This window comes from Danio rerio, chromosome 2, assembly GCF_052040795.2.
Source record: "Danio rerio strain M-AB ecotype USA chromosome 2, GRCz13ab, whole genome shotgun sequence".
NCBI classification, from domain to species: domain Eukaryota; kingdom Metazoa; phylum Chordata; class Actinopteri; order Cypriniformes; family Danionidae; genus Danio; species Danio rerio.
Genome location: NC_141022.1, coordinates 60,930,870 through 60,956,713, shown reverse-complemented (window position 1 = coordinate 60,956,713; position 25,844 = coordinate 60,930,870). Strand labels below are relative to the sequence as shown.

The following is a 25,844-nucleotide window of genomic DNA, read 5'->3' as shown; positions in this document are numbered from 1 at the left end:
ATGCATGCACATACACTTACAATATAAAGGTATAAATACGTGATTTAATATGCAGGATATATGCACGCTTGAGTAAAGTGGCTGTAAATGCTCACCGTGTGCTGAAATGAAAGTGAAGGATGATGAAAGTTGGCGCTGCAGCATCTAAACGCTCCTCCATTGTGGCTCTTTTGCTTTTGTTCCAGCTCTGCGTGCGGGAGAATCATCGCTTTCAGTCGTTTACATCCTTTATCGGGTTTGTTCGTCAGCAAACAAGCGACGAGAGCTGAGAGAATGATGGACTGAACCGAGAGAATGAGACTGAGAGCAGGAGAGGAGGGGCAGATGGAGAGAGGGAGGGAGAGAGACTGTGAGAATGGTGGAAACTGAGCATCCCTTGCTACACTGTGACCACTACAACAACATTAGATTCTCATACCTCTCCAATTCCCAAATAATTAAACATCTGCAGACAAATTAAAGGCGGTCTATTATATAAAGTGGCTGTTTTAATAGGGTTAACATTTATTAAATGCATTTGTTTATAAACATAAACCCTTTGATTGACATTCTCCCTTTGTACTTGTCATCAGAGGGTGGAAGCCCCGCCCACTAGTGCCTATCTCTCCCTCATTAGCATAAACAGCAGCCCTAAGTGAGAAGCAGCCGTCTGTCCATGTTTGAGCTGCTGAAGATAATGTCAGCACAGACTAAGAGGATTATAGATGTGGAGTTTTAGATGAAGAACAGCGACAGGAGCGACATAATAGACTGACAGAAGCATCATGCACACATGACCAGCACTGCTAAACTAGTGTCACCACAACAGAATGAACCGCCAATTACTCTGGCATATGTTTTATGTGGCAGATGCCCTTTCAGTCTTAGCCTAGTTCTGGAAAACACCCATACACTCTGTCACACACACACACACTATAGCAGGGATGTCAAACTCAATTCCCGGAGGGCCGCAGCTCACAGTTTAGTTCCAACCCTGTGTCAACACACTTACCTGTGGGTTTCAAACAAGCCTGAAGGACTCAATTAGTTTAATCACGTGTTTAATTAGGGTTGGAATGTGCAGAACTGCGGCCCTTTATAAATTGAGTTTGACATCCCTGCACTATGGTCAATTTTGTTGTTCTAAGCCGTTGGATAATGTGTGTGTGTGTGTGTGTGTGTGTGTGTGTGTGTGTCTGTGTGTGTGTGTATATATATATATATATATATATATATATATATATATATATATATATATATATATATATATATATATATGTGTGTGTGTGTGTGTGTGTGTGTGTGTGTGTGTGTGTGTTTCCATTTTCTTTTGGTATATTTTAATGCTCATATTAGTTTGTTGTGCGTGCATTCATCAAAACTCGAATTGTGTGTTTTTATCTGTGCATGTTTATATGAATGTATGCATGTATACATATGTATTATATAATCACTTTACTATTTTATTCATTGTTGATGTAATCTGCAATGCTTTAGTAATAATTGACAAGCCATGCCAATAAAGCTCACTTGAATTAGAGAGAGATAGAGAGAGAGAGAGAGAGAGAGAGAGAGAGAGAGGCTTAAAACGAGCATCCATTCATGAAGATGCAACATTGCAGTTGATCGCGCGCGCGCGTGTGTGTGTGTGTGTTGGCAGAGAAAATGCATGATTTAATAATGCACTTCTATCATTTACTGTATTCATGCATCGTTTTCTCATGTTAAATTATGTTTTTACCTCCTCTCTCAAATTTAAACGAAGCGTGCACGACTCTTATGAATTGATATGCATGACTCAGTAATTAATTGCATGCTGAAAACACGCTCTGAACTGCACATGCATGATGTGTGTAACAGAACACGCATGTCTGAAGCTGATGCATGACTCGCCATGTTGAATAACCCTAGAGCGCGTGCATGAGCGCGGGCTCCGGTTGGTCGGTGTCGGTGTGGCGCGCGTGATTCCCGCTGCCTTCAAACCGCGCATGCGATTATGATTTATCTGGGATACAATTATTAAAGATCAATTAATAGACTGTTGTTGTGCGTTGTTAGCTCATACAAACCACCCATTATAATTATGATCTGTAAAATGACTAAATAAATTACAATGCATCAGTGCTTTATTATTTTTTAAAATGATTGATGATTATTTATAAAAAAAAATATTGTAATTCTTAATCTATTTTAAGAGTCTGTCTGCGATTTTAATAGTGCAAATCACCTCTTAAAATGTAGGTTTATTTCTGTAATTTCACAAAATCAAGATAACAGTGAATTAAACCCTCATAATCCTGTTATTTCGTATTAAATCCGCATTATATATAAGCTGTTGAAGTTCGGTTTTTAAGTATTTTTTTGGTTTATGCGGGTTCATTAATACTAATGGATATTTTTCTTTTCAAATAGACACGAAGCAGCATTTGTTTAAAAGGAAATTAATTTGCTTTATTGAATGCATGAGTTTTCAACAGCATAACACACAACACTATATATTAAACAATGAATACTGAAATGCGAGCTGCCTGCAATATTTAAGGTTGTATATAACCTGTGGAAACAGTTCAGTCATGGTGAAACGATAATAAAAACAGCGACTGTTGAACTGATATTGTGAATTCATAATCATGTGGCGGATTGATCTCTGAAATGCTTGAATCAGTCATCTTTCAGTGTAAAAACACTGATTGCGGATATTTTAAATTATTTATATCTGACTGTCATGTGTTTATAATATAATATAGGCCACATTTGTAAAGTAATTCAATGTAACGTGATGCAGACGTCAAACTGAAGGCCTCAGAATTAATACTAATCTTTAAATGTGTTGCACTGAATAAAGCCGAGAGAGAAATGACGTCATTCTGCGCTGAATCTATTAACAAGCAAATGAATTAATTATCTTCATGACCACAGTCTTGTTGCATACATGATTAAAAGACAAATAAACGCTAATATTTCGTTTAAAATAACCTCACACAGCATTTTAGATTCAACCGCAGTAGGTTTAATCTTTGAGAAAAAAAGCTGAACATTTATATGAATGCTGGCATTAACATATTAATTAGCCTACTTTAAAAAAATGAAGACTTTCGTTTTAAATAACTTAGTAACTTTTAAGTTTTTAAGTTTTCCCCCTAAAATACTGAAATAGACTAAATGAATAGCCTAATAGTCAAATGTTTTACGCGATTGAAAAATAAATGCATATATTTGTTAATCTACAGGTTTTACTTAATAACACGTTACGTCATTAACACTCGGACATGCTTTAAGTCATTCTCAGATCATAATAATGAGAATTATATCCGTAGATTTCTTTTAAAAATACGAACATCAAAATACGCAAGCGCCCGACATATATCTTATAATATATAGGCTTTGGGTATTTACAATAAAAGCGAATTACATATATTTTTCGACCTTTTAAATGCGGACTGTGGTTCAAAATAAATGAAGTGCATTTAGAAATCTATTCGAGGCTTCTCAGTTACATAATTAAGATGTAATTTAATAATGCGAGAATTTGCTGTCGGATTATTAACGAAATAAATCAGGAGAGACATCAGAAAGTCCTCTTTCACATTTTATCGCAATTTTAGTATTTTAATATATGCAATCATCATCTCTGATCCTTTATTTTCAGAGTAAATCCTTCATTAAATGTACAGAAATTCCGACATTTGTCCTTTATAAGATAAAAGGAAGCTACAGAGCATGCAGAGAAAACTAAATCATGCCTACACACTCTCCTCGATGTCATATTAATAATGTGTGCTTGGCTTTAGATATTATTCCTGGATATTTTCATACATACTTGGGTGTAATGTATCTTCTTTGTTTTGATCGAAACATTCGATAAACACAGTTAAAGTGTTGGGTAAATTACTATTTCATTAGTTTAACACATAAAACGAAATATCTTTTACTAAATGAATGGTGTTTTGGAGTATTTTAATACATTTGTTATTTGTTATTATAGTAATTCTCTTTATGAAGAGTTGTTCCTCTACATTTATCAAAAACAAGTTCTTTATTTATTTAATGTACATCTACAGGTATTATCTTGATATCGTTTGCGCTAATGCATGCATATGTATTTTATAGATTGTTTGGTGTTTTATTTATTTGTTGAAAGGTAATTGTCTTGCTAGCTATAGTGAAATGATTTTCAGTCATACTGATTAGTATTTAAGATATTCTTTACCTCATGCATTGATTTTGCTACCATAAACACAAAGCCAAACATTTAATTTGAAGCAGTAAATTCATATATATATTCACCTAAATGTAATACAAACCGAACTGAAAATATTTTTAGTCTTTTATTTTTAGTCTTTTAGTCACTCAAAATTGCACAGATTTCGCTTCCCTCCCACATGCATCCATTAATCTCACTGAAATATTAAAATGCAGATCGCTGAACACCTGCACGCTGTTTACAGCTATTTAACACACTGAACTCAACGTTTACTAGTGCAGAAGATCATCTGTGTGCTCAGCAAACACCTGAAACATGCTCAATATTACACTGAGGAAAACAGAAAACCTGCAGAATTAAAAGTGCATTGACATTTGCCTCAATAAACTCCTAATTAGCTGCTTATTTAGAGTTGTTAATGTAATGTAAATCCTAATTGGATTTAGGGATAGGTTTAGGGATGTAAAAAAAAAAGACAATATATTAATAATAGGCATGCTACACACACAAAAATATAAACCTGGTTGTCTCTCATTTTTTGAGCTAATGCAATTTAACCTGTTGAGTTTGTTTATAGAGCTTGTGTTAAAACTCATAAAGTTGAGTTGGGACATGATTAACTTATTTAATGAGTCACAATGAACTAAAACATGCTGTCAGGATGATTTTTACAGTGTAATTACAGTGTTTACAGTGTAATAAGTGTAATAAGCAACTAGTTAACAGTGAGAATTTGTCTCCCATTCAAAAAACAATATTATATATATATATATATATATATATATATATATATATATATGCATACACACACAAACACACTCACACACACACATTATTGCTTGTACAAGCTAATTATTTAAAATAATTCTTGAGTTATTTGTATTTTGTTTTGAATTGTTTTATGTTGTATTATTCACGTCCTCATAATAATGGCAATAGTTTGTGATTATCACTGTCATTTTGTGCAGTTTGTTAAATTTCTATGCTTATTTATTGTTTTATTGATTATTATGATGTGGATTTTTTGGCTTGGATTTTTTTAAAGCTTGTTATTCTGGCTTGGGTTGCATTTTATAGTTCTTATATATCTTGTAGCGCTTTGAGTTCAAGAACACTGTATCATAAAATTTATTATTATTATTAAAACCAGTTGACCAAACTTAATTGATTTGAACAGTATGAATTGTGCATTTCTGAATGCTGCCGATTTTACAGTAAGATAAAAATTTATATAAAAAAGTCATGACTACTAATGTTTTATGTCACTTGAACTTATTATAATATTATAATTTCAACCACATTTTTTAAGTTATGCAAAGTTTATCTTAATATTTGTAGTCATCAGTTTGGTTGATATTTGTTGGGAGGACTAGAAAAGTTAATTTGATTCAACTAAAAATATTAAGGCAGCAAGATTTTATTTTACAGACTTCACATTACATCTAAATATCAGGGCTGTCTGCTGATTTTAAGAGCTGCTTTTATTCTCAATTGTTGCTTACTTTGATTAAAACTCTCTAAATAAATAATTCTAAATATTAAAAATCATATTATTACGCAGGAGAATTCAGATTATTATTTAGCATTATTATACAGCAAGAGAATTCACATGGTGTAAAATACTAACAAGCACCTCTGAGTTTGTGATGCACAGTATTTAATGTGTTTTTTAATATTTTGTTCATAATATATGACTTATCCTGATGCAAAACTACATTTTACACTCCATTAACTGGTTTAAATCATATTTGATGCACCTGATTCAAGCTATTTAGTGTGTTTAAGCACAAATAAAATATAATTATGAGTGTTTCACCCTTTCAAAATGTTATGCATTACGTACAATATGGTATTATGTTTAAATGTTAATGTATCACACAGTCTAAACATGCTCAGATTTGATTTGAGCAAATATTAAAGGTGCATGAACGTAACACAAAATCTGTTTGTTGGGAGCTGAAATTCTCAAATTTGTATTGAATTGGTTAAAGGTGTCAAAACTGACCTCATGCTGTGTTTTTGTGTAGTGATATGATGATTCACTGCTCATTATCATTTAACTGCAGAACAAGGCTGAGGATTGGACATTAGCTGTCACATGATTTAATGATGTCATTGCATAACCAGAACATGCAAGAATATTATAAACATGTTCAGCATTTAAAACTAGGCATTTAATTGATGCAAAAAAAAACATTTCTTTAAAATCAAAATGATTTCTTTTCCAGATAAAAACCTAAATTGATAACGTCTTTTTTCTAATTAAGAGATATTTTTTCATCACAACTTTAGTATAAATATAAATGTACATGATCATCATCAACACCAGACTCCTTCATTAAATACATACAAACTCAGAAACTCAAAGTCCATCATTTATATGGTTAAAGAAAATTACAGCACACATGCAGAAAACATTTTTATATTAATCACTATTACTGTAAATGTTTGCTTGTAGTTTATAATATTAATATTGTTAAATTCATTAATTTTTGTAATATTAAAAGCAAGTTGTTATATTTACCTTAAAGATTTTTTTTGTTGAAGCCAAATGTTTGTTGAATGTTTTTGGCTTAATTACATTTGCAATATTGTAATGCATTGTATGTAATTATTTTTTATGCAAATAGTAAGTTGATGAAAATAAAAAGAATAAATAAATAAATAAATAAAATTATATTAATCACTATTACTGCAAGCTTTTGTTTGTAGTGTTTATTATTATTATTATTATTATTATTATTGTTGTTATTATTGTTGTTGTTGTTGTATTAAAAGCAAGTTGTTATATGTATCTTTATATGTATCCTTTTTTTTCTTAAAGCCAAACGTTTGTTGAAGTCTAATTTTTAGGCAAAATTACATTTACAATATCTATTTTTATTTTGTAATTTTTTATGCAAATTGTTGCAATAGTTGATGAAAATTAAATAAATGAATAAATAATAAAAATAAATAAAATAAAATAATATCAGTCACTTTTACTGTAAGCTTTTGTTTGTAGTCTATATTATAATTGTTGTTAATTAATTAGTTCATTAATTAATTATTCTCATAATAGTAAAAGCGAGTTATAATATTTATCTTAAAGATTTTTCTTGAAGCCAAAAGTTTGTCGAAGTCTAATTTTTTTAAGCCAAATTACATTTACAGAATTTTTTTATTTATTTGATTATTTTTGGCTCATTTTAAATTGATGAAAATAAATAAATAAATAAAAAATAAATAAATAAAAAACTAAAAATAAAATCATGAATAAAATAAAATAAAATAAAATAAAATAAAATAAAATTAAATTAAATTAAATTAAATTAAATTAAATTAAATTAAATTAAATTAAATTAATAATTAAAAAAAATAAAAAAAATAAAAATATATATTTTTTTTAAAGTGAATCTTACTTAAACTTCTTCATAAAACCTTCACAAGTGCTCAATAAAAAGTCAGATTTAATCAGTCAGACCTTCGTTAACAAGCTGCTTTCTTTAAAATCACATAAAACCTCAAATAAGAACAAACTTCATTTATTTTACCATGCTTCAGATTCAATAATTTCTATTAAAAACTCAACAGAACAAGCACCCCCCCAAAAAACAGCCACAAAAGCACTCAGAGTTTACAGGCGCTCACTGATAAATAGCTCATTTTACAATATTTACATTTATGCATCACACAAAGAGAGATCAACAACATTCAGCACTATTAATAAACACTAACAAACATCTGTAAATAAATGCTGGATATTAGTATGTCTGAGAAGAGCTGAGCACTTACAGGTTGTGTGTTGTTGTGTGTGGTTTGTCTGCGGTCTGGTGAAGATCTCAGGGTGTTTTCTCACAGCTCTGCTCTTTTAATTGAAGGCAGACTGGGAAATATGTTAATGAGGGCCGACACTCACGTCTGCATGATAATAGAAGAGGCCAAACGCTCGTCTGGGTTCCCAGAGCAGTCAGACGGTCAAGTTCAAGCTCAAGTCTGATCACACACACACACACACACACACACACAAAGCAAAAGCAGAGTTCACACTTTAGACTAAACCTTAAACTCACTGACGGTCACTGAATCAAAACTTTTCCCACTTTGTGCTTCTGTGAAATATTAAAATGGTTGCAGCTTGAATATCATGGGAACATTTGAAATTAGACGTTTGAACTTTGAATCTGAAATTTGAATTTGAAGTATTGTTTTTTAGAGTTTTGAAGATTTGGAATTTGATGTTCGCTGACTCAAAAGAGGAATTTCCATCACATCTAAACAACTGAAAAACAGGGCACCGTGGTAAAATATTACAATGGTTTCAGCTTAAATATTAAGATGAGTTTTTAATCTGAGTTAGAATTTTGTAGTTTGTTTGGATTTTGATTTTAAATTTTAATTCTGGAAAGCATATTTAATTTAAATTTGAATTAGAATTAAGCAATTTGTAACCCACCGGTCCTACCGGTCCCAACCAGCTCTGAGCTGGGATCAAACCTGTGATTATTTGCATGGGAGTCGGTTGCTCTAATAATATGGCTAAAGACCGTGTCCCCTAGCCATACCTGTCAACATTGGGATGTGAAAATAAGAGATATGCCCACCATAATAAGGAACCACCCCCCCCCCCCCCCCCAAAAAAAAGAGCTTATTAAAATTAATTGATTTTATAATGAAATAGAATCAAGCTATCAATCTCATTAGCCGTTTCTTCACTATATAACTTACACATTCTGATTAAAGAGCAACGAATAAATAAGAGGTGTCACTTTAAAAATGCACACATCTAACTTTATAATGAAAGCATTCGACTGCTTTCCTGACTGTTTATGCTCATTTATGACGAAAATAGTTGTGTTTCCTCACTATTATGTGTGTATGCCTGTTTAAACACACCCAAAAGCCAGACTTTCTCTCCGCTTCAAATCTCGTGTACTGTGTACTGTACTGAGCAACTGTTTATCACTATTGAGCGCGTCAGCTGACAGTCATGCACCATTATATGACTGTTTTAAGGATTGTATAGGATGGGAAACGGCACCTGTAATCAAACGGAAATGGAATTGCACAGTTTTAAATATTTATTTATAAGTGTTTTCTTTCCTAAATAGGCGAAAGCACAGAACAGACTTACGTTTTAGAGCAAGGGCGACCCCTGGTGGTCTGGCGGTATGGGTTGCGTATAGGGAGGCTTGGCTGTTCAGAGAAAAACTGAAAATACGGGAGAAATAAGGGAAAATACCTTCACGGGATGATAGCGGGATACAACAGTAAAATCGGAAGAATCCCGTGAAAAACGGGAGGGTTGACAGGTCTGTCACTAGTCTGTCGCTAGAGCACCGTTAGAAGTCAGAGGAGTGGGGTTTACCCAGGGCCGGAGCAAGCTGAACTGCCGCTCTAGGCAAAGGACGGTCACGCTGCCCTCAAACCTAAAGTGAAACCGGGGGGGACGCCACCCTCTCTATTCTGCCGGGCTAGACGCAGATATAACTAAGGCGTGGGTGGCGAGGGTAGTTTCGGGGATTCCGCTCTCTATATTCTGCCACCCTAGACGCGGATATAATTGTGGCCGCGGGTGGCGAGGATAGTTTCGGGGACGCCGCTCTATCTATTCTGCCATCCTAGACGCGGATGAGGGCGCGGGTGGCGAGGGTAGTTTCGGGGACGCCGCCCTCTCTATTCTGGCACCCTAGGCGGCCGCCCTGGGTTTACTTGCACAGCACTTCGTTAGCTGTTTTCTGTAAGATTTACTCCCCTAAACCTCACTACCATTCTGGACGAGACGCTCCCACGTGTAACCCACCGGTCCTACTATACCCTATACCCTACTATAGCTGGGATCGATCCAGCGATTCTTTGCATGGGAGTTGGTTTCTCTAACAGTGAGGCTAAAGACCATGGACCAGTCAGAGGATTGCGGTTTAACTTTGTTAGACTCACCCCGCTAAACCTCACTCCCATCACGGACGAGCCCCCATGTGTAACCCACCGGTCCTACTGCACGCAACCTGCTCTGAGCTGGCATTGAACTGGCGACTATTCGCATGGGAGTCGGTTGCTCTAACGATGCGGCTAAAGACCATGGCCTCTTTGTTGCTAGAGCACCTTTAGAGGACATTTACATTCACATTTACATTTTACATTTACATTTAGTCATTTAGCAGACACTTTTATCCAAAGCGACTTACAAATGAGGACAAGGGAGCAACTTACACAATTATAAGAGCAACAATGAATAAGTGCTGTAGGCAAGTTTCAGGTCTGTAAAGTCTAAGAAGGAAAGCATTAGTAATTTATTTTATTTTTTTTGTGGGGTACAGTTAGTGGTAAATCCAGAGAGGCGATTGCAGATTAGGAAGTGAAGTGGAGACTAAATAGTTGAGTTTTTAGTCGTTCCTTGAAGACAGCGAGTGACTCTGCCGTTCTGATGCAGTTCGGGAGTTCATTCCACCAACTGGGCAGATTGAACGCGAGAGTTCGGGAAAGTGATTTCTTCCCTATTTGGGATAGAACCACGAGGCGACGTTCATTCACAGAACGCAGGTTTCTGGAGGGCACATACATCTGCAGAAGTGAGAGCAGATAAGAAGGAGCAAAGCCAGAAGTCACTTTGTAGGCAAACATCAGAGCTTTGAATTTGATGCGAGCAGCAACTGGCAGCCAGTGCAAACGGATGAGCAGCTGAGTGACATGTGCTCTTTTAGGTTTATTAAAGACCACTCATGTTGCTGCGTTCTGAAGCAGCTGAAGAGGCTTGATAGAGTTAGCTGGAAGCCCGGCTAGTAGAGAGTTGCAGTAATCCAGTCTGGAGAGAACAAGAGCTTGAACAAGGAGTTGAGCTGCATGTTCAGATAGGAAGAGTCGGACCTTTCTGATGTTATAGAGTGCGAATCTGCAAGATTGAGCAGTTCTAGAGATGTGGTCAGAGAAGTTTAGTTGGTCATCAATCGTTACTCCAAGGCTTTTCACCATTTTGGATGCAGTAATGGTTGCCCCGTCCATCTGGATTGAAAAGTTATGATGTAGAGTCGGGTTGGCAGAAACTACAAGCATTTCTGTTTTTGCGAGGTTCAGCTGAAGGACAGAGGAATGAGGTTTACCTGCATAGCACTTTGCTAGCTGGCCTCTGTTAGACTCACCCCTCCTAAACCTCACTCCCATCCCAGACGAGCCCCTATGTGTAACCCAATAATTAAACCCTACTGTACCCAACCCAGTCTGAGCTGCCATCGAACCAGAGATTCTTTGCATGACAGTCGGTTGCTCTAAGAAGGAGACTATAGACCATGGCCTCTATCCCTAGAGCACCTTTAGAGGTCAGAGGAGTGAGGTCTACCTGCACAGCACTTCACTAGCTGGCCTCTGCTCGAAATGTAAATTTTCATTTTGGAATTAGGATTTTGGATTTAATAGCCACTATCAGAACAAATAGTTATTTTTAAAACATTTTTCTTACCGTTTGAGTTGCTGATTTAAGGAATAAAATGGAGCTCAGAACAGCCGAACCAAAACATCAGGCATAAGAAAAGTACTGCACAGAAAAAAACGGACATTTGGATAAATAGAAACTAAAAGCAACAAACATAAAAATCCCTGATATTGCAGAGATATTCCCTGATATGCCACGATTCCAAAAACTTTTCCCCAACACTGGCTCAGTCTAATGTATGCAAGCGTCACTGCTCAAAGCCAAAACACTGAAGAGCAAATCATCGATGTGCAGCTCCACAAGGGTCAAGCCAAGTAAGTCAGTGGGAAGGACAACCCAGGCTCATTCTGATTACGTACCCCTATTCTGAAGTGCCAAATACATCCCAGGAGATATGTTTTTGTGCAGTTTTAGTTTTTGCGAATGCACCAGAGGCTGCTGTGTATGTTTTTCAGATCTCTTTTTATTTTTTTACATTTTAATTTTTTTTTATTTTTTTTTATTTTTTATTTTTTTATTTTTTATTTTTTTTATTTTTAAAACATTTTATTTTATTATTTTTATTATTATTTTTTCTTTTCTTTTCTTTTCTTTTTCAGATCTCAAATTCCTCTTCGAGTGCCATTCACGCCTGCTGTTCTCATGTTCATCCTCCAGAGGCCGCTGTTGACTGACTGACCAATCGACCGACCCACCCTCCTGCTTTTCTAAACCAAACCAAGTGTTTTCAAAAGCACAGATTGACCAGTGCCCACCCCTTCCCTAAACCCAGTAAACCCATAAATCCAGAAAAAAAGCGCTCGGCTGAATTTGACCACATTTTCAGATTTAACCACATTCTCACCCTGTTATTTGCTTGTTTATTTTATTTTTTGCCTTCTGTTTTTGTTTTACCTGCTTTCTGGAACCATTTTTCACCAGACTTGAACCTTGTGGTCGTGATCACATATAATTATGTAAGGATATGTCACCAGAATTATCATAACTAGCATGCATTGACCCACAACTATTCATGTGTGGGGTTGCTTCTTATGCAAGGGGGTGGGCTCAATCACAATTTTGCCCAAAAACACAGCCATGAATAAAGACTGGTACCAAAACACCCTCCAACAGCAACTTCTTCCAACAATCCAACAACAGTTTGGTTAAGAACAATGCATTTCCAGCATGATGGAGCACTGTGTCATAAGGCAAAAGTGATATCTAAGTGGCTCGGGACCAAAACGTTGAAATTTGGGGTCCATGGCCTGGAAACTCCCCAGATCCTAATCCTATTGAGAACTTGTGGTCAATCCTCAAAAGGCGGATGAACTATCAAAAACCCACTAATTCTGACAAACTCCAAGAACTGATTATGAAAGAATGGGTTGCTATCAGTCAGGATTTGGCCCAGAAGTTGATTGAGAGCATGTCCAGTCGAATTGCAGAGGTCCTGAAAAAGAAGGGCCAACACTGCAAATACTGACTCTTTGCATAAATGTCATGTAATTGTTGATAAAAGCCTTTGAAACATATGAAGTGCTTGTAATTATATTTCAGTACATGACAGAAACAACTGAAACAAAGATCTAAAAGCAGTTTAGCAGCAAACTTTGTCAAAACTAATATTAGTGTCATTCTCAAAACTTTTGGCCACGACTGTACATGTGTTTGGACTGTGGGGGAAACCGGAGCACCCGGAGGAAACCCACACCAACATGTGATGTTTTGTAAACAAATTTGGGGAGGAGCACGCGCAGAAGTTTCAGTATCGAATTTGTCATTGACAATTATTCTATTATCAAATCAGTTCTTGAACAAACCCCTATATATACCAAAGCTGTCTTACCTGCAGCATCTCACGACTTTACCACCCCGACACCTCACCTCTTAAGCATTACATTCCCGGGGGGAGCGTTCTGGGGCCGGGCTAGATACTTCGCTTGAATCCCAACTCCTCTCTGTTTCCTGATAAGGGGAATAACTCGAGTTGGGGTGTCTCCTCGAGCTCAGAGCTCTCTCCCCGGACAGCACGCCAAATACATTTTATATTTAAATGACTGGAAGTTCGAACTCGTGAAGGGGAGAACATGCAAACTCCACACAGAAATGCCAACTGACCCAGCTGAGACTTGAACCAGCAACCTTCTTGCTAACCACTGAGCCACCGTGTCGCCTATTGTTTAGTCCAGTGACAAAATTGTGAAATATCTAACAATAAATGAAGAACAAAAGTGTTAATGACTGTCTATTGACATTGTGCTTATAACGTGTATTTCTATATACTAAAGGAGGCCAGGTGTATTTTAATAAATCATTTAACCATTATTTAACATCGTGAGCTATGAGACTTTCTCTGATTGTGGATTAATAGAATGTAAATGAAAGATTTTTTACTTTTTTTGCTAATCTGAATGAACTTTCTCCATCGTGCTTGTAAATCTGTGTGGAAAATAATGTCTATATAGTGCCACTTTTTAAAATCTTTTTTTACAATTGGATAAACAGACATGAATATTTTCCAGACACGTGTGTGTGAGAAAGATTAGTCCGCGCACAGACAGATGTCAGACATGCGCGCACACACACACACACACACGCACACACACACACACACACACACACACAATTACTAATTGGGGCATTGTATTGACTTCTGTAACTGGTTTTATATACAGTTGTACAGTTATAAATATATATTTTTAAATAATATTAATTATTTCAAATTAATAAATGATACAAATAAAATTAAATAATGTTTATTAGGCTTATGTTTTCATTTTAAAAAGAAATCATTACCAAGTACATGTATGGATTTAAAAACCCTCAAAAGTCTCAAAATAGGCATTATTATTATTTATTATTATTATTATATCAGATTGTATTATTATTATTATCTTTTATTTTGTTATTATCATTAATATTAATATTATTATAACAATTCTAATAATAATATAAATTATTATTATTGTTTTCTTTTTTTTATTATTATATTATATTTTATTATTATTATCTTTTATTTTATTTCATTATTATCATTAATATAAATATTAATATCTTTTATTTCATTGTTATTATTATTAACATTATAACAACAACAACAACAATAATAATAATGATTATTATGATTATATTTTATTTTATTATTATTATTATATTATATTTTATTATTATATTATATTTTATGTTTTATTATCATTAATATTAATATTATTATTATAACAATTATAATTATTGCTATTATTATTAATCGTTTATTTTATTATTATTATCATCATCATCATCATTATTATTATTATATATTTATTATTATTATTATTATTATATTTTATTATTATTATTATTGTGTTTTATTATTTTATTATTATTATCATCATTATTATTATTATCTTTTATTTTATTATTATTATTATCTTTATTATTATCATCGTTATTATCTTTTATTATTATTATATTTTCTTAATTATTATTATGATTATTATCTTTTATTTCATTAATATTAAATTATATTTTATTATTATTATTATTATTATTATTATTATTATTATTATTATTATTATTTGGCCTATTATTATTATCATTATTATTATTATTATTATTATTTCTTAATTTTTTGGTGGTCAGAAAATGTTTTTGACTGATTAATTTGATTTATCATCCTGAACAACCTAAAGAAAATGTCAAATTAAAGATGTGAAGAGTTTATAAAAAAAACTATGTACATTTATTTGTGCTCGTATAACTGGAGGCTCACAACAATTATCTAATGCAATACAGTTTATCTTCATAGTTTATTTATAAATGTTATTATTTTTATTGACTTTGACTGCAGACAATATAAACACAAAATATTTAATCTATTGTTCGGTCGACTTCATTTCATTTATAAATATACATCCTTTCCTGTCCTTCAGACCTGCAACACATTCCAGAATCAGTTTTGCCAGAGCAGTTTAGGGCTGTGATCAGGTAAACTGGTTTAATAATGATGTGATGTGAAACAGATGATGTCAAGAGGTGATTGTGATTATGATTTGGTACAAAAGCAGCATCCAAGAAAGGTCTAGTCCTTTAGGAGCAAAGATGGGCCGAGGATTGCCAGTTTGACAACAAATCTGTGAGGAAATTATTGAAATGTTTAAAAAAACAAAGAAAGAAAGAGAGGAAGACATTTGTGTATTTCACCTTTGACAGTTCAGAACATCATTAAAGATTCAAGGAATCTGTAGAAGATTCAGTGCATAAAGGACAAGTACACAAGCCTAAGCTGAACAACCGTGATCTCCAGTTCTTCAGGCGGCGCTGCATCAAGAATCCTCATTCATCTATAAACCAGATCACCACATGAGCTCAGGACTACTGCGGCAAACCTTTATCAAGTATTACAATATGGAGTTACTGTACATCCACAAATGCCAGTAGAAACTGTACTGTTGCAAATAATTTAACAACAACAACAACAACAACAACAACAATAATAATAATAAATAACAAGAATAATAGGAATAATAACAACAACAAAAACAAAAATAATAAAAAATAAAAAATAATAATAACAATAATAATAATAATAGCAATACTACTAATAATAACAATAATAATATTATTAATAATAACAATAACAATAATAATATAGTAATAATAATAATAATAATAATAATGAAATAATAATAATAATAATTATTATTATTATTATAACAACAACAACAACAATAATAATAATAATAATAATAATAATAAAATTATAATAATAGTGATAATAACAATTATAACAATAATAATAATAATAATAATTATAATAGTATTAAAAACAATAATAATAGCAAATAATAATAATATTAATGAAATAATATTAATATTAATAATAATAATAATAATTATTATTATTATAACAACAACAATGATAATAATAATAATAATAAAATAATATTAGTGATAATAACAATTATAACAATAATAAAAATAATAATAATAATAATAATAATTTTAATTATAATAGTAATAAAACAATAATAATAGCAAAACTAATAATAATATTAAAATAATAATAACAATAATAATAATTATAACGATAATAATAAAATAATAATATTAACAATAATAATAATAGCAATACTAATAATAATAACAATAATAATATTAATAATGATAATAATAATAAATAATAATAATAATAATAATAATTATAATAGTAATAAAAACAATAATAATAGCAAAACGAATAATAGTAATAATAATATTATCATTAATATTAATAATAATAATAAGAACAATAATAATAATATTAATAATAATAATAATAATAATAATAATAATAATAATAACAATAATAATAGTAATAATAATAATAATAATAGTAAAATAATAATAAGAGTAATAATAATAATAATAATAATAATAATAATAATAATAAGCATAATAACTATAACAATATTAACAATAATAATAATTATAATAATAATAATAGGTTTAAAGCAGAGATCAAGTCACAGTAAGTCTCTGTCCATGTTTTCTCCAGCGTCTTTTATTTATTTGTGCTCGTCTGATTTCTGCGTTCTCACTCGTTGATCTCACACAAACTTTTTTTTTTATTTGTCCGCGGAGCTGAGAGATCATTTTCACAGCGTTCCCAGAGTTTTCTGCCTAAATTAAAGATATATTCAGTGCGAGGTCAGCAGGTCATGGAGCCAGACACCATTCTGGAGCAGGACAATACAGAGACAACAGGACAATTACAGCCTGGGGAGACCAGACACACACACACACACACACAGCCTAGAGAAACAAGTGCCGACTGCCCAACATGAACAGAGACACTTCCCATCATCAGAGCAGACAGACAACACACACACATGCTCACATGCACACTAGCACACACACTTACATATACACACACAACACACAAATATAGTTCACACAGACACACATACAACCCTCACAGCCCACCGGGTCCTTACTTTAGGCCGTGATCACCACTACCAGCTCCAAACACCGCCTGTCCCTGGTGCTCAATTTAGGCTGTGATCACCACCCAAAGGTAACACATTACATTACATTAAAATATAAATTATTATATATATATATACACACACTATTGGTCAAAATTTTGGGGTCAGTTTTTTTTTTTCACAGCAAGAAGGTCGCTGGTTTGAGCCCCAGCTGGGTCACTTGGCATTTCTGTGTGGAGTTTGCATGTTCTTCCAGTGTTGGCGTGGGTTTCCTCCGGGTGCTCTGGTTTCCCCCACAGTCCAAACACATGAGCTATAGAGGAATTGATGAACTAAATTGTCTGTACTGTGAATGAGTGTGTATGGGTGTTTCCCAGTGTTAGGCTGTGGCTGGAAGGGCATCCGCTGTTTAAAACATATGCTGGATAAGTTGGCGGTTCATTCCACTGTGGCAACCTCTGATAAATAAAGGGACTAAGCCGAAAAGAAAATGAATGAATAAACTAGTAATATTTAAAAACTTCAGATGAACTAAAATGTTTTTAAAAATGTTCTTTGTACATTAATAAATAAATATTAATAAACATTCTTTATAAAAGAACCTCTTTTTGTACAATAATGTAATTCAAAACACAAAATATTACTTTACCGAATAATGTGCAGATGTTCAGATGATATCATTTGTAAAGTGTTACATGCTATGATGTATTTAGGTAAGTTGTTGGTGTGAGTGGCAGCTTATTGCTCTCCCCTTTTGTTTTATTAATCTCTCTCTCTCTCTCTCTCTCTCTCTCTCTCTCTCTCTCTGTCTCTCTCTCTCTCTCTCTCTCATTGAGCGTTTCAAACCAGCCGCACCTGTTTTCAATCAGAGCAAATGGGATGGGTTGCTGTTGATAGAGCTTCCAGGCTTTATAAAGAGGCAGAGCAGCAAAGCACGGAGAGAGTCCCTGTTTTCCCTATCCCAGTGATTATAGTGTGATATTTAGAACTGTAAATTTGTGAATCTTGTGAGATTATAGAGTGAATAAGTGTGACGTGTAACTTTATGTGTAAAGTAAGCCATGAAGAGAGACGAGTGCTGATTTATTTTGTGTTTATCCTTTAAGTTTCCTCCTGTTTCTGGATTTAGCCAGGTTGTGGGGTAAGAGCATTGTCATTGATTTTGAGTTTATATATATATATATATATATATATATATATATATATATATATATATATATATATATATATATATATATATATATATATATATATATATATTTGGAAATCTAGAACTTTTTGTCAATTTAGGAAGTTTTTGTTTTTAATTGTTATTTTGGCCTTACCCTCTCATAATGATTTTGGCTAGGAGAATTTTCATTTAAGTATCTCTTTGCTTTTGTTTACCCTTTCTGGAAATGTAAAAATATATTGAACTTTGTTAAACAGTGAATAAAAGAAAATATTTTTATTTTGAAATCTCTTTTCAGAGTTTTTTGTTATTATTATATCTGAAGTGAAAGTATGCTGGCATATGGAAAAAGGAGATTCTCCACGCACATTATTAAATATTAATTTATTATTAATTCGATCCAATTAAATTTAGATTTTTTTTTTATCCTAATTATTTATTTATTTTGTTACTTTTGTCTCCGTACCCCTAGAAAAGGGACTAAAATGTAACGACATTAATAAATAAATATTAATAAACATTCTTCATAAAAGAACCTGCTTTTGTACAATAATGTAATTCAAAAACACAAAATATTACTTTACAAATGATATCATCTGAACATCTGCACATTATTATGTAAAATCATTGAAATAAACAAAAACTGACCATATTACGTACAGTTGAAGTCAGAATTATTCGCCCCCTTTTCTTTTTTTCTTCTTCTTTTTTTTATTATTTCCCAAATGATGTTTAACAGAGCAAGGACATTTTCACAGTATGTCTGATAATATTTTTTCTTCTGGAGAAAGTCTTATTTGTTTTATTTCGGCTAGAATAAAAGCAGTTTTTAATTTAAGGTCAATATTATTAGCTACTTTATGCTATATATTTTGACTGTCTCCAGAACAAACCATCATTGTACAGTAACTTGCCTAATTACCTGCCTAGTTAACTTAATTAACCTAGTTAAGCCTTAAAATGTCACTGTAAGCTGTATAGAAGTGTCTTGAAGAATATCTAGTCTAATATTATTTACTGTCATCATGGCAAAGATAAAATAAATCAGTTATTAGAGATGAGTTATTAAAACTATTATGATTAGAAATGTGTTGAAGAAGTCTGCTCTTCGTTAAACAGAAATTGGGGAAAAAATAAACAGGGGGCTAATAATTCTGACTTCAACTGTATATTTACACACACAAGTAAGTAAATATTGAATTGTTTCAGCACAGGAGAGCGTGGGACACAAAGTAACAGGGGGTTAAATGTAACGCAGAGTTTTAAGGTATTTGCTCAGGGTTAAACATGGCATGCTTCCAAGGTTTTCACCACAGTGTCGGCAGACGTCTTCCTGCCAATTATTGAAAAAGTTCAGCGAAATTTGCGTGAGAAACCGGAGGCATCATTTTTGCAGCATGAAAGTATTTTTGCTATATCCGATTTGTTTTATTTAAAAAAAAAATCTGTGATAGTATGCAAGTAAAATCTTATATTGCTGTGATCACCGTCTTCTAGGCTAAAAGATGAAACCATTTTGAAAGATGTAAGAAAATGCAAACCAGTTTTGGCTGTTGGACACCAACTAAACTAACAAAACATTTGTTGAATTTTGAGTGTAATTTTGAGAACTTTTATATGAAAATGTTTTTAATAGATAATATATATTTTTTTATAATTATTATTTTGTAGGGGTTTTCAACTTTATTGATAGGACAGTGGAGATATAGAGACAGGAAAGTGTGGGGAGCAGAGATAGGGGAAGGATCAGCAAAGAACCTCAAGATGGGAATCGAACTCGGGTCGCTGCGAGCACCTCGGTGCTATGTGTCGACACACTAACCACTAGGCTATTGGCACCAACTAGAAAATATTTTTTAATAGACAATTTTTATTTTATTTTAATGCTAATAATGCAAATAAAGGCATTGGATAATAATGGACAAATGGAAATTAATGCAAGTAGATTCAAATGTGTTCATCTAATAAACAAATAAATAAATACATACATATACTGTGCTATGTGGAATAAAAAAGAAATGAGACAATTACTGAAGAAATATAGCTGCTGTTTAAAGTAAACAGAAATTAAAGTAACTGTGTGAAATCTGCCTTTATAAGCATGTGTTACAACCAGCCTGATCTCACAAGGAAACATAATGTCCCAGCAGGCTTAGCGCCATGCAAGGAAGTGTTGTTGTTTATGTGTATGTTCTTTTCCCTCCTTGTTTGCATTAAAGACGGAGACTATTTGTATACAATTTGTGAAATAAAATATAATTGACAAAAGTCATCTGGTCGCAATAAGTATTTTACGTTTTGCCAGTTTAGTGACTAATTCATACGAATTCGTAAGAGTTCAGTCGAATGAAAATGTACAATTTAAAAAGGAGGCGTGGCACCTAACCCCACCCCTAAACCCAATGGTCATTGGGGAATGAGCAAATCGTACTAAATCGTACAAATTAATACGAATTAGCCACTAAATCAAAAAGTTACAAATTGCCGTGAGATTGTGTTGGTTACAACTAACCCTCTGTTACAACTTACCCTGCAGGTGGGGTAAATAGTAAAATTTATACTCCTGGCACTTCTTTTATAAGTCCGGCAATCATTCTTCCAGTGCTCATGTGTAGGAGAGGCTTGTGTGTTGCTGGTAAAGAAATATGGTTTGTCTAACTGATCTCTCGGTTCCGGCTCGCATCTTAGCCTGCCTGTAGGATATTTCACACTGGTTGAAAGATCATCATCTTCAGCTTAACCTCATGAAAACAGAAATGCTTGAAGTTTCTGCCAACCCGACTCTACACCATAACTTTTCAATCCAGATGGATGGGGCAACCATTACTGCATCCAAACTGGTGAAAAGCCTTGGAGTAACAATTGATGACCAACTAAACTTCTCTGAGCACATTTCTAGAACTGCTCGATCGTGCAGATTCGCACTCTATAACATCAGAAAGATCCGACCCTTCTTATCTGAACATGCAGCTCAACTCCTTGTTCAAGCTCTTGTTCTCTCCAGACTGGACTATTGCAACTCTCTACTAGCCGGGCTTCCAGCTAACTCTATCAAGCCTCTTCAGCTGCTCCAGAACGCAGCAGCACGAGTGGTCTTTAATGAACCTAAAAGAGCACATGTCACTCCGCTGCTCATCCGTTTGCACTGGCTGCCAGTTGCTGCTCGCATCAAATTCAAAGCTCTGATGTTTGCCTACAAAGTGACTTCTGGCTTTGCTCCTTCTTATCTGCTCTCACTTCTGCAGATGTATGTGCCCTCCAGAAACTTGCGTTCTGTGAATGAACGTCGCCTCGTGGTTCCATCCCAAAGAAGGAAGAAATCACTTTCGCTCACGCTCACTCTGCCCAGTTGGTGGAATGAACTCCCTAACTGCATCAGAACGGCAGAGTCACTCGCTGTCTTCAAGAAACCACTAAAAACTCAACTATTTAGTCTCCACTTTACTGCCTCATCTGCAATTGCCTCTCTGGATATACCACTAACTGTACTAAAAAAATAATAAAAATAAAAAACTTTTAAATTATTATTAATTTTATTTAATAATTAAAATAAAATTATTCTGTTCAGAATAAGGCGGGATTTATTAGATATTTATTTGTTAGTTATTGTAAGAAGTTTCAAATGAAATTATTACTACAGTCATTATTGCTTTTTATACCATTAATAATAATAATAATTATTATTATTATAATTTTTATTATTATCATCATTATTAGTATTATAATTATAATTATAATTATTATTTATTATCATTATTTATTATTATTATTATTTATCATTATTTATTTTTACTATTATTGTTATTGTTATCATTATTATAATTAAGTATTATTATTATTATTAATATTAGTATTATTATTATCATTATTATTATTATTATCATTATTTATTATTATTATTATTTATAATTATTTATTTTTATTATTAATGTTTTTATTATCATTATTATAATTAAGTATTATTATTATTATTATTATTATTATTATTATTATTATTATTATTAAATAAGAGTGATTTCTGAAGTATCATGTGACTGAAGATTGGAGTAAACGCTAATCACTGGTATAACTTACTAAAAACCACTGTAAAATCACTGGAATAAATGATTAAATTAAATAATAATCTACTTTTGATCAGTTATTTTATAGTGCAGTAACATTTCACTATCTTACTATGTGTCCTGTATTTTTGCTGAAATAAATGCAGCCTTGGTGACCAGGAGAAGCTTATTTTAAATCATTTAAACATCATACTGACCCCAAACATATCTAGCCTGCAGTTTTATAGCATACAGGCGATGTCGTATGTGTGCATGTTTGATGAAGTGTAGTGTTCAGTGACTTTAACAAGCCGAGTGTGTTGTTTATTGAGCCTCTCAGAATGAAGAGTCATTAGTGAAATAACAGCAGGACGAACGAGCCAACAAAAGAGGAAACACACTAATCACAGGTCAGTTGACCCCGGAGGTCAGAGGTCAAGCTGGTGATGGACTCTCGCTCTCACACTACGCTCAAAATACTCCACTTTCTGAAGAATAACTTTAGTAATTAATTTATTTCTTGTATTAAAGAACTGGTGAAACTGAAGTGATTATTAATAAAGTCATAATTATAATATTTATAATGAACTATTGTGTAGCAGGGAGTTGTTTACCAAAGGTGTATTTATTGCATTAGAAATACTGTAAAATATTTTTTATAGTTTACCTTTCTCATTTTCATGTGAACATATTATAATGTCATTTATTTTTGTGATGAAAGCTGAATTTCCAGCATCATCACTCTCGTCTTTAGTGTCACACGATATTTCAGAAATCATTATAATATGATGATCTGATGACACTGGTAACACATTATTATTAATGATGAAAGTAGTTCATGTTGTTGTGGTTTCATGTTTTAATGTCAGCTTGGACTACAGTAAGCTGTGTGGAGATAATAATACTATAATAAATATTTGTTTCTTCTCCAACACTTTGTGTTTACACATTTATTCATTGCTTGTTTACAAGTACTTTGCACATTTTATGAATGTTCTTCATGTTCATTGGTAGAATCTGATCATGAGTTCATACAGCGACACTCGCGCGCCCTCATGTGGACAGAGAGGGAATGACACTGTAATCGCTGCACTGTAATGAAGGAGAGCTGGAGATTTTTATAGCATAATGTCATTCTGTTATTTTATTAATGAATTATTTTAATATGATTGCTAAAACTTCTGTTTAATACTTAGAAAATATTATATATATATATATAAAATATATGAATGTCTCATAATACTGTCATTTGTACAATCTGCTCTGTAATCGTCAACTATATAGTTTTTTTTAATATAAAAAATACTTTTATTCCTGCCAAACTAAAAGAAATTGTATTTTATCCTAAAAAAAAAAAAAAAACAGACTAAGCCGTAAAGAAAATGAATGAATGTGTCTATTTTTTTATTAGGAAAATGTTTAGACTAACAACAGCTTAATCAATCTTTTTTCTTTTGTATGATACCATATACTGACCAGACACACTTCCTCTTTTTTACTGCGCTGCATACTTTTTATAAGAAACTGCTGACCAGAGGGAAATAGCAGAATAAGAATTAATTTAGCGCGGGGGCCCTTGCTCCAGACTGCGGTCTAGACATGTCACAAGAAGCATGATGCTTGGAGAAGTTGTGAAATATATTGAAGATGCACGCAGGGGCGGACTGGGACAAAAATTCAGCCCTGGCAATGTATCCACACCAGCCCACAACCACACCGACACAGCCCCACCCACGGACCCACACATTCACTACTTATATGGTGTACAGATGGTGAAATAATATAAGCAGTACCATATGTTACAGATATTTAAACATTAAATGTATGTGACTGAAACAAAAACAACCCGTTTATAACAAATGTATGCAAACAGTAAACACTAAATAACAAAATAATCTGTGAATCTTGTAGAGTCCATGTGCTGTCTGTTTATACCGTTTGTCTGCTATTACTTATGATAGGAGTAACCTGTGAATGTGAACACACCTTTACACACAAATGGACAGGCAGCACTAGCAACACTTCAGCATAATTTTATTCACAAATAACTATATATGTCATTTCTGCAGTGGTGTTCTTTATTGCCACTGTCTATATGCTGGCTTCTCCTTGTTTAGTTCAAATTGTACACATTGTCTATCTGATTCTATATCTTCTCATCTTTTTTAACTCTCTCACTGTGTCATCATTATTTGAATCACTGCTTTGCCTCATTCTTGTTTACAATAAATATGTGCTTATTAAACAATTATAGGTGACCTAATTAATAAATATTAATTGTTATGATGACCTAATTTACAGTCTCTGGCTGCAAGAAACCAAGCAGCCATTGGCAATTGGGCCAAATGCCTAACCTTTATTATTATTATTATTACTATTATCATTATTATTATCCTCATCATCATAATATCCAATTTAGCAAGAGATAAAAGCTGACCACATGTAAAAACAATACAGATTAAAAAAAAAAAAAAACTGACCGGCCCACATTTAAAAAATGGTCCAGCCCTTCTGGCATTAGCCAGATTTGCCAGATGGCCAGTCCGCCCCTGGATGCACGTATTTGTTCAGCTCTGGTATGCAGAGAAGGGTTGCAGAAAAGAGGAAGTATGTCTGGGTGCAACACTCAAAGGACTGCAGAATGACTGATAAGTGACGTTACAGCAAAACTCCACCTGTTAATATGAGTTGTGTATTTATGCTGGAGTCGGGGAAATGTATGTTAGTTGTGAATCTCTTGAATGTAATTCTTGTATTGCATTGGAGAAATGTAACCCAGAGCTCTGTCATCCAATATTCATTTGTATCTAATAAATTACTAATATTTTTGGCATTGAAGAAAACCCTCTACTGACCTTTTCTTATTGAACACACATGGAATTGGCAAGAAAAACTGTAATTGGGGACAAAGCCAAAGAAAAATGACTGAATAATAAAGCAATAAACACACCCAAATGATTCTCTTCTCTTTATTACTATGGTTGCTGAAAAGTGCAGTTTAATCATCAGATCATGAGCATCATGTGGTATTGAGACAAATCACCTTCAACATCAGCAGGATTCAATCTCTTATTATGGTTAATAAAGGAATATAATCATTAACAATATCTAATCA

At 33.0% G+C, this 25,844-nt stretch overlaps 1 protein-coding gene and 1 long non-coding RNA gene across 4 annotated transcripts in view; one reads left to right on the top strand and one right to left on the bottom strand.

Moving 5' to 3' along the window:
• The window catches only part of LOC100536415 (uncharacterized), a 64,781-nt gene extending 56,775 nt beyond the window's left edge, over positions 1–8,006 (bottom strand). The window contains exons 1-2 of one of the 3 annotated variants that reach the window (XR_015479203.1): positions 7,958–8,006; positions 96–300 (exon numbers count right to left, since the gene is read on the bottom strand). This is a non-coding gene — a long non-coding RNA (uncharacterized LOC100536415). The remainder of the gene's footprint in view (positions 1–95; positions 301–7,957) is intronic. The other 2 variants (XR_015479202.1, XR_015479206.1) reach the window with 2 other exon arrangements.
• Positions 1–25,844, top strand: part of btbd2b (BTB domain containing 2b) — a 1,074,195-nt gene that overhangs the window by 241,037 nt on the left and 807,314 nt on the right. The window lies entirely within an intron of this gene.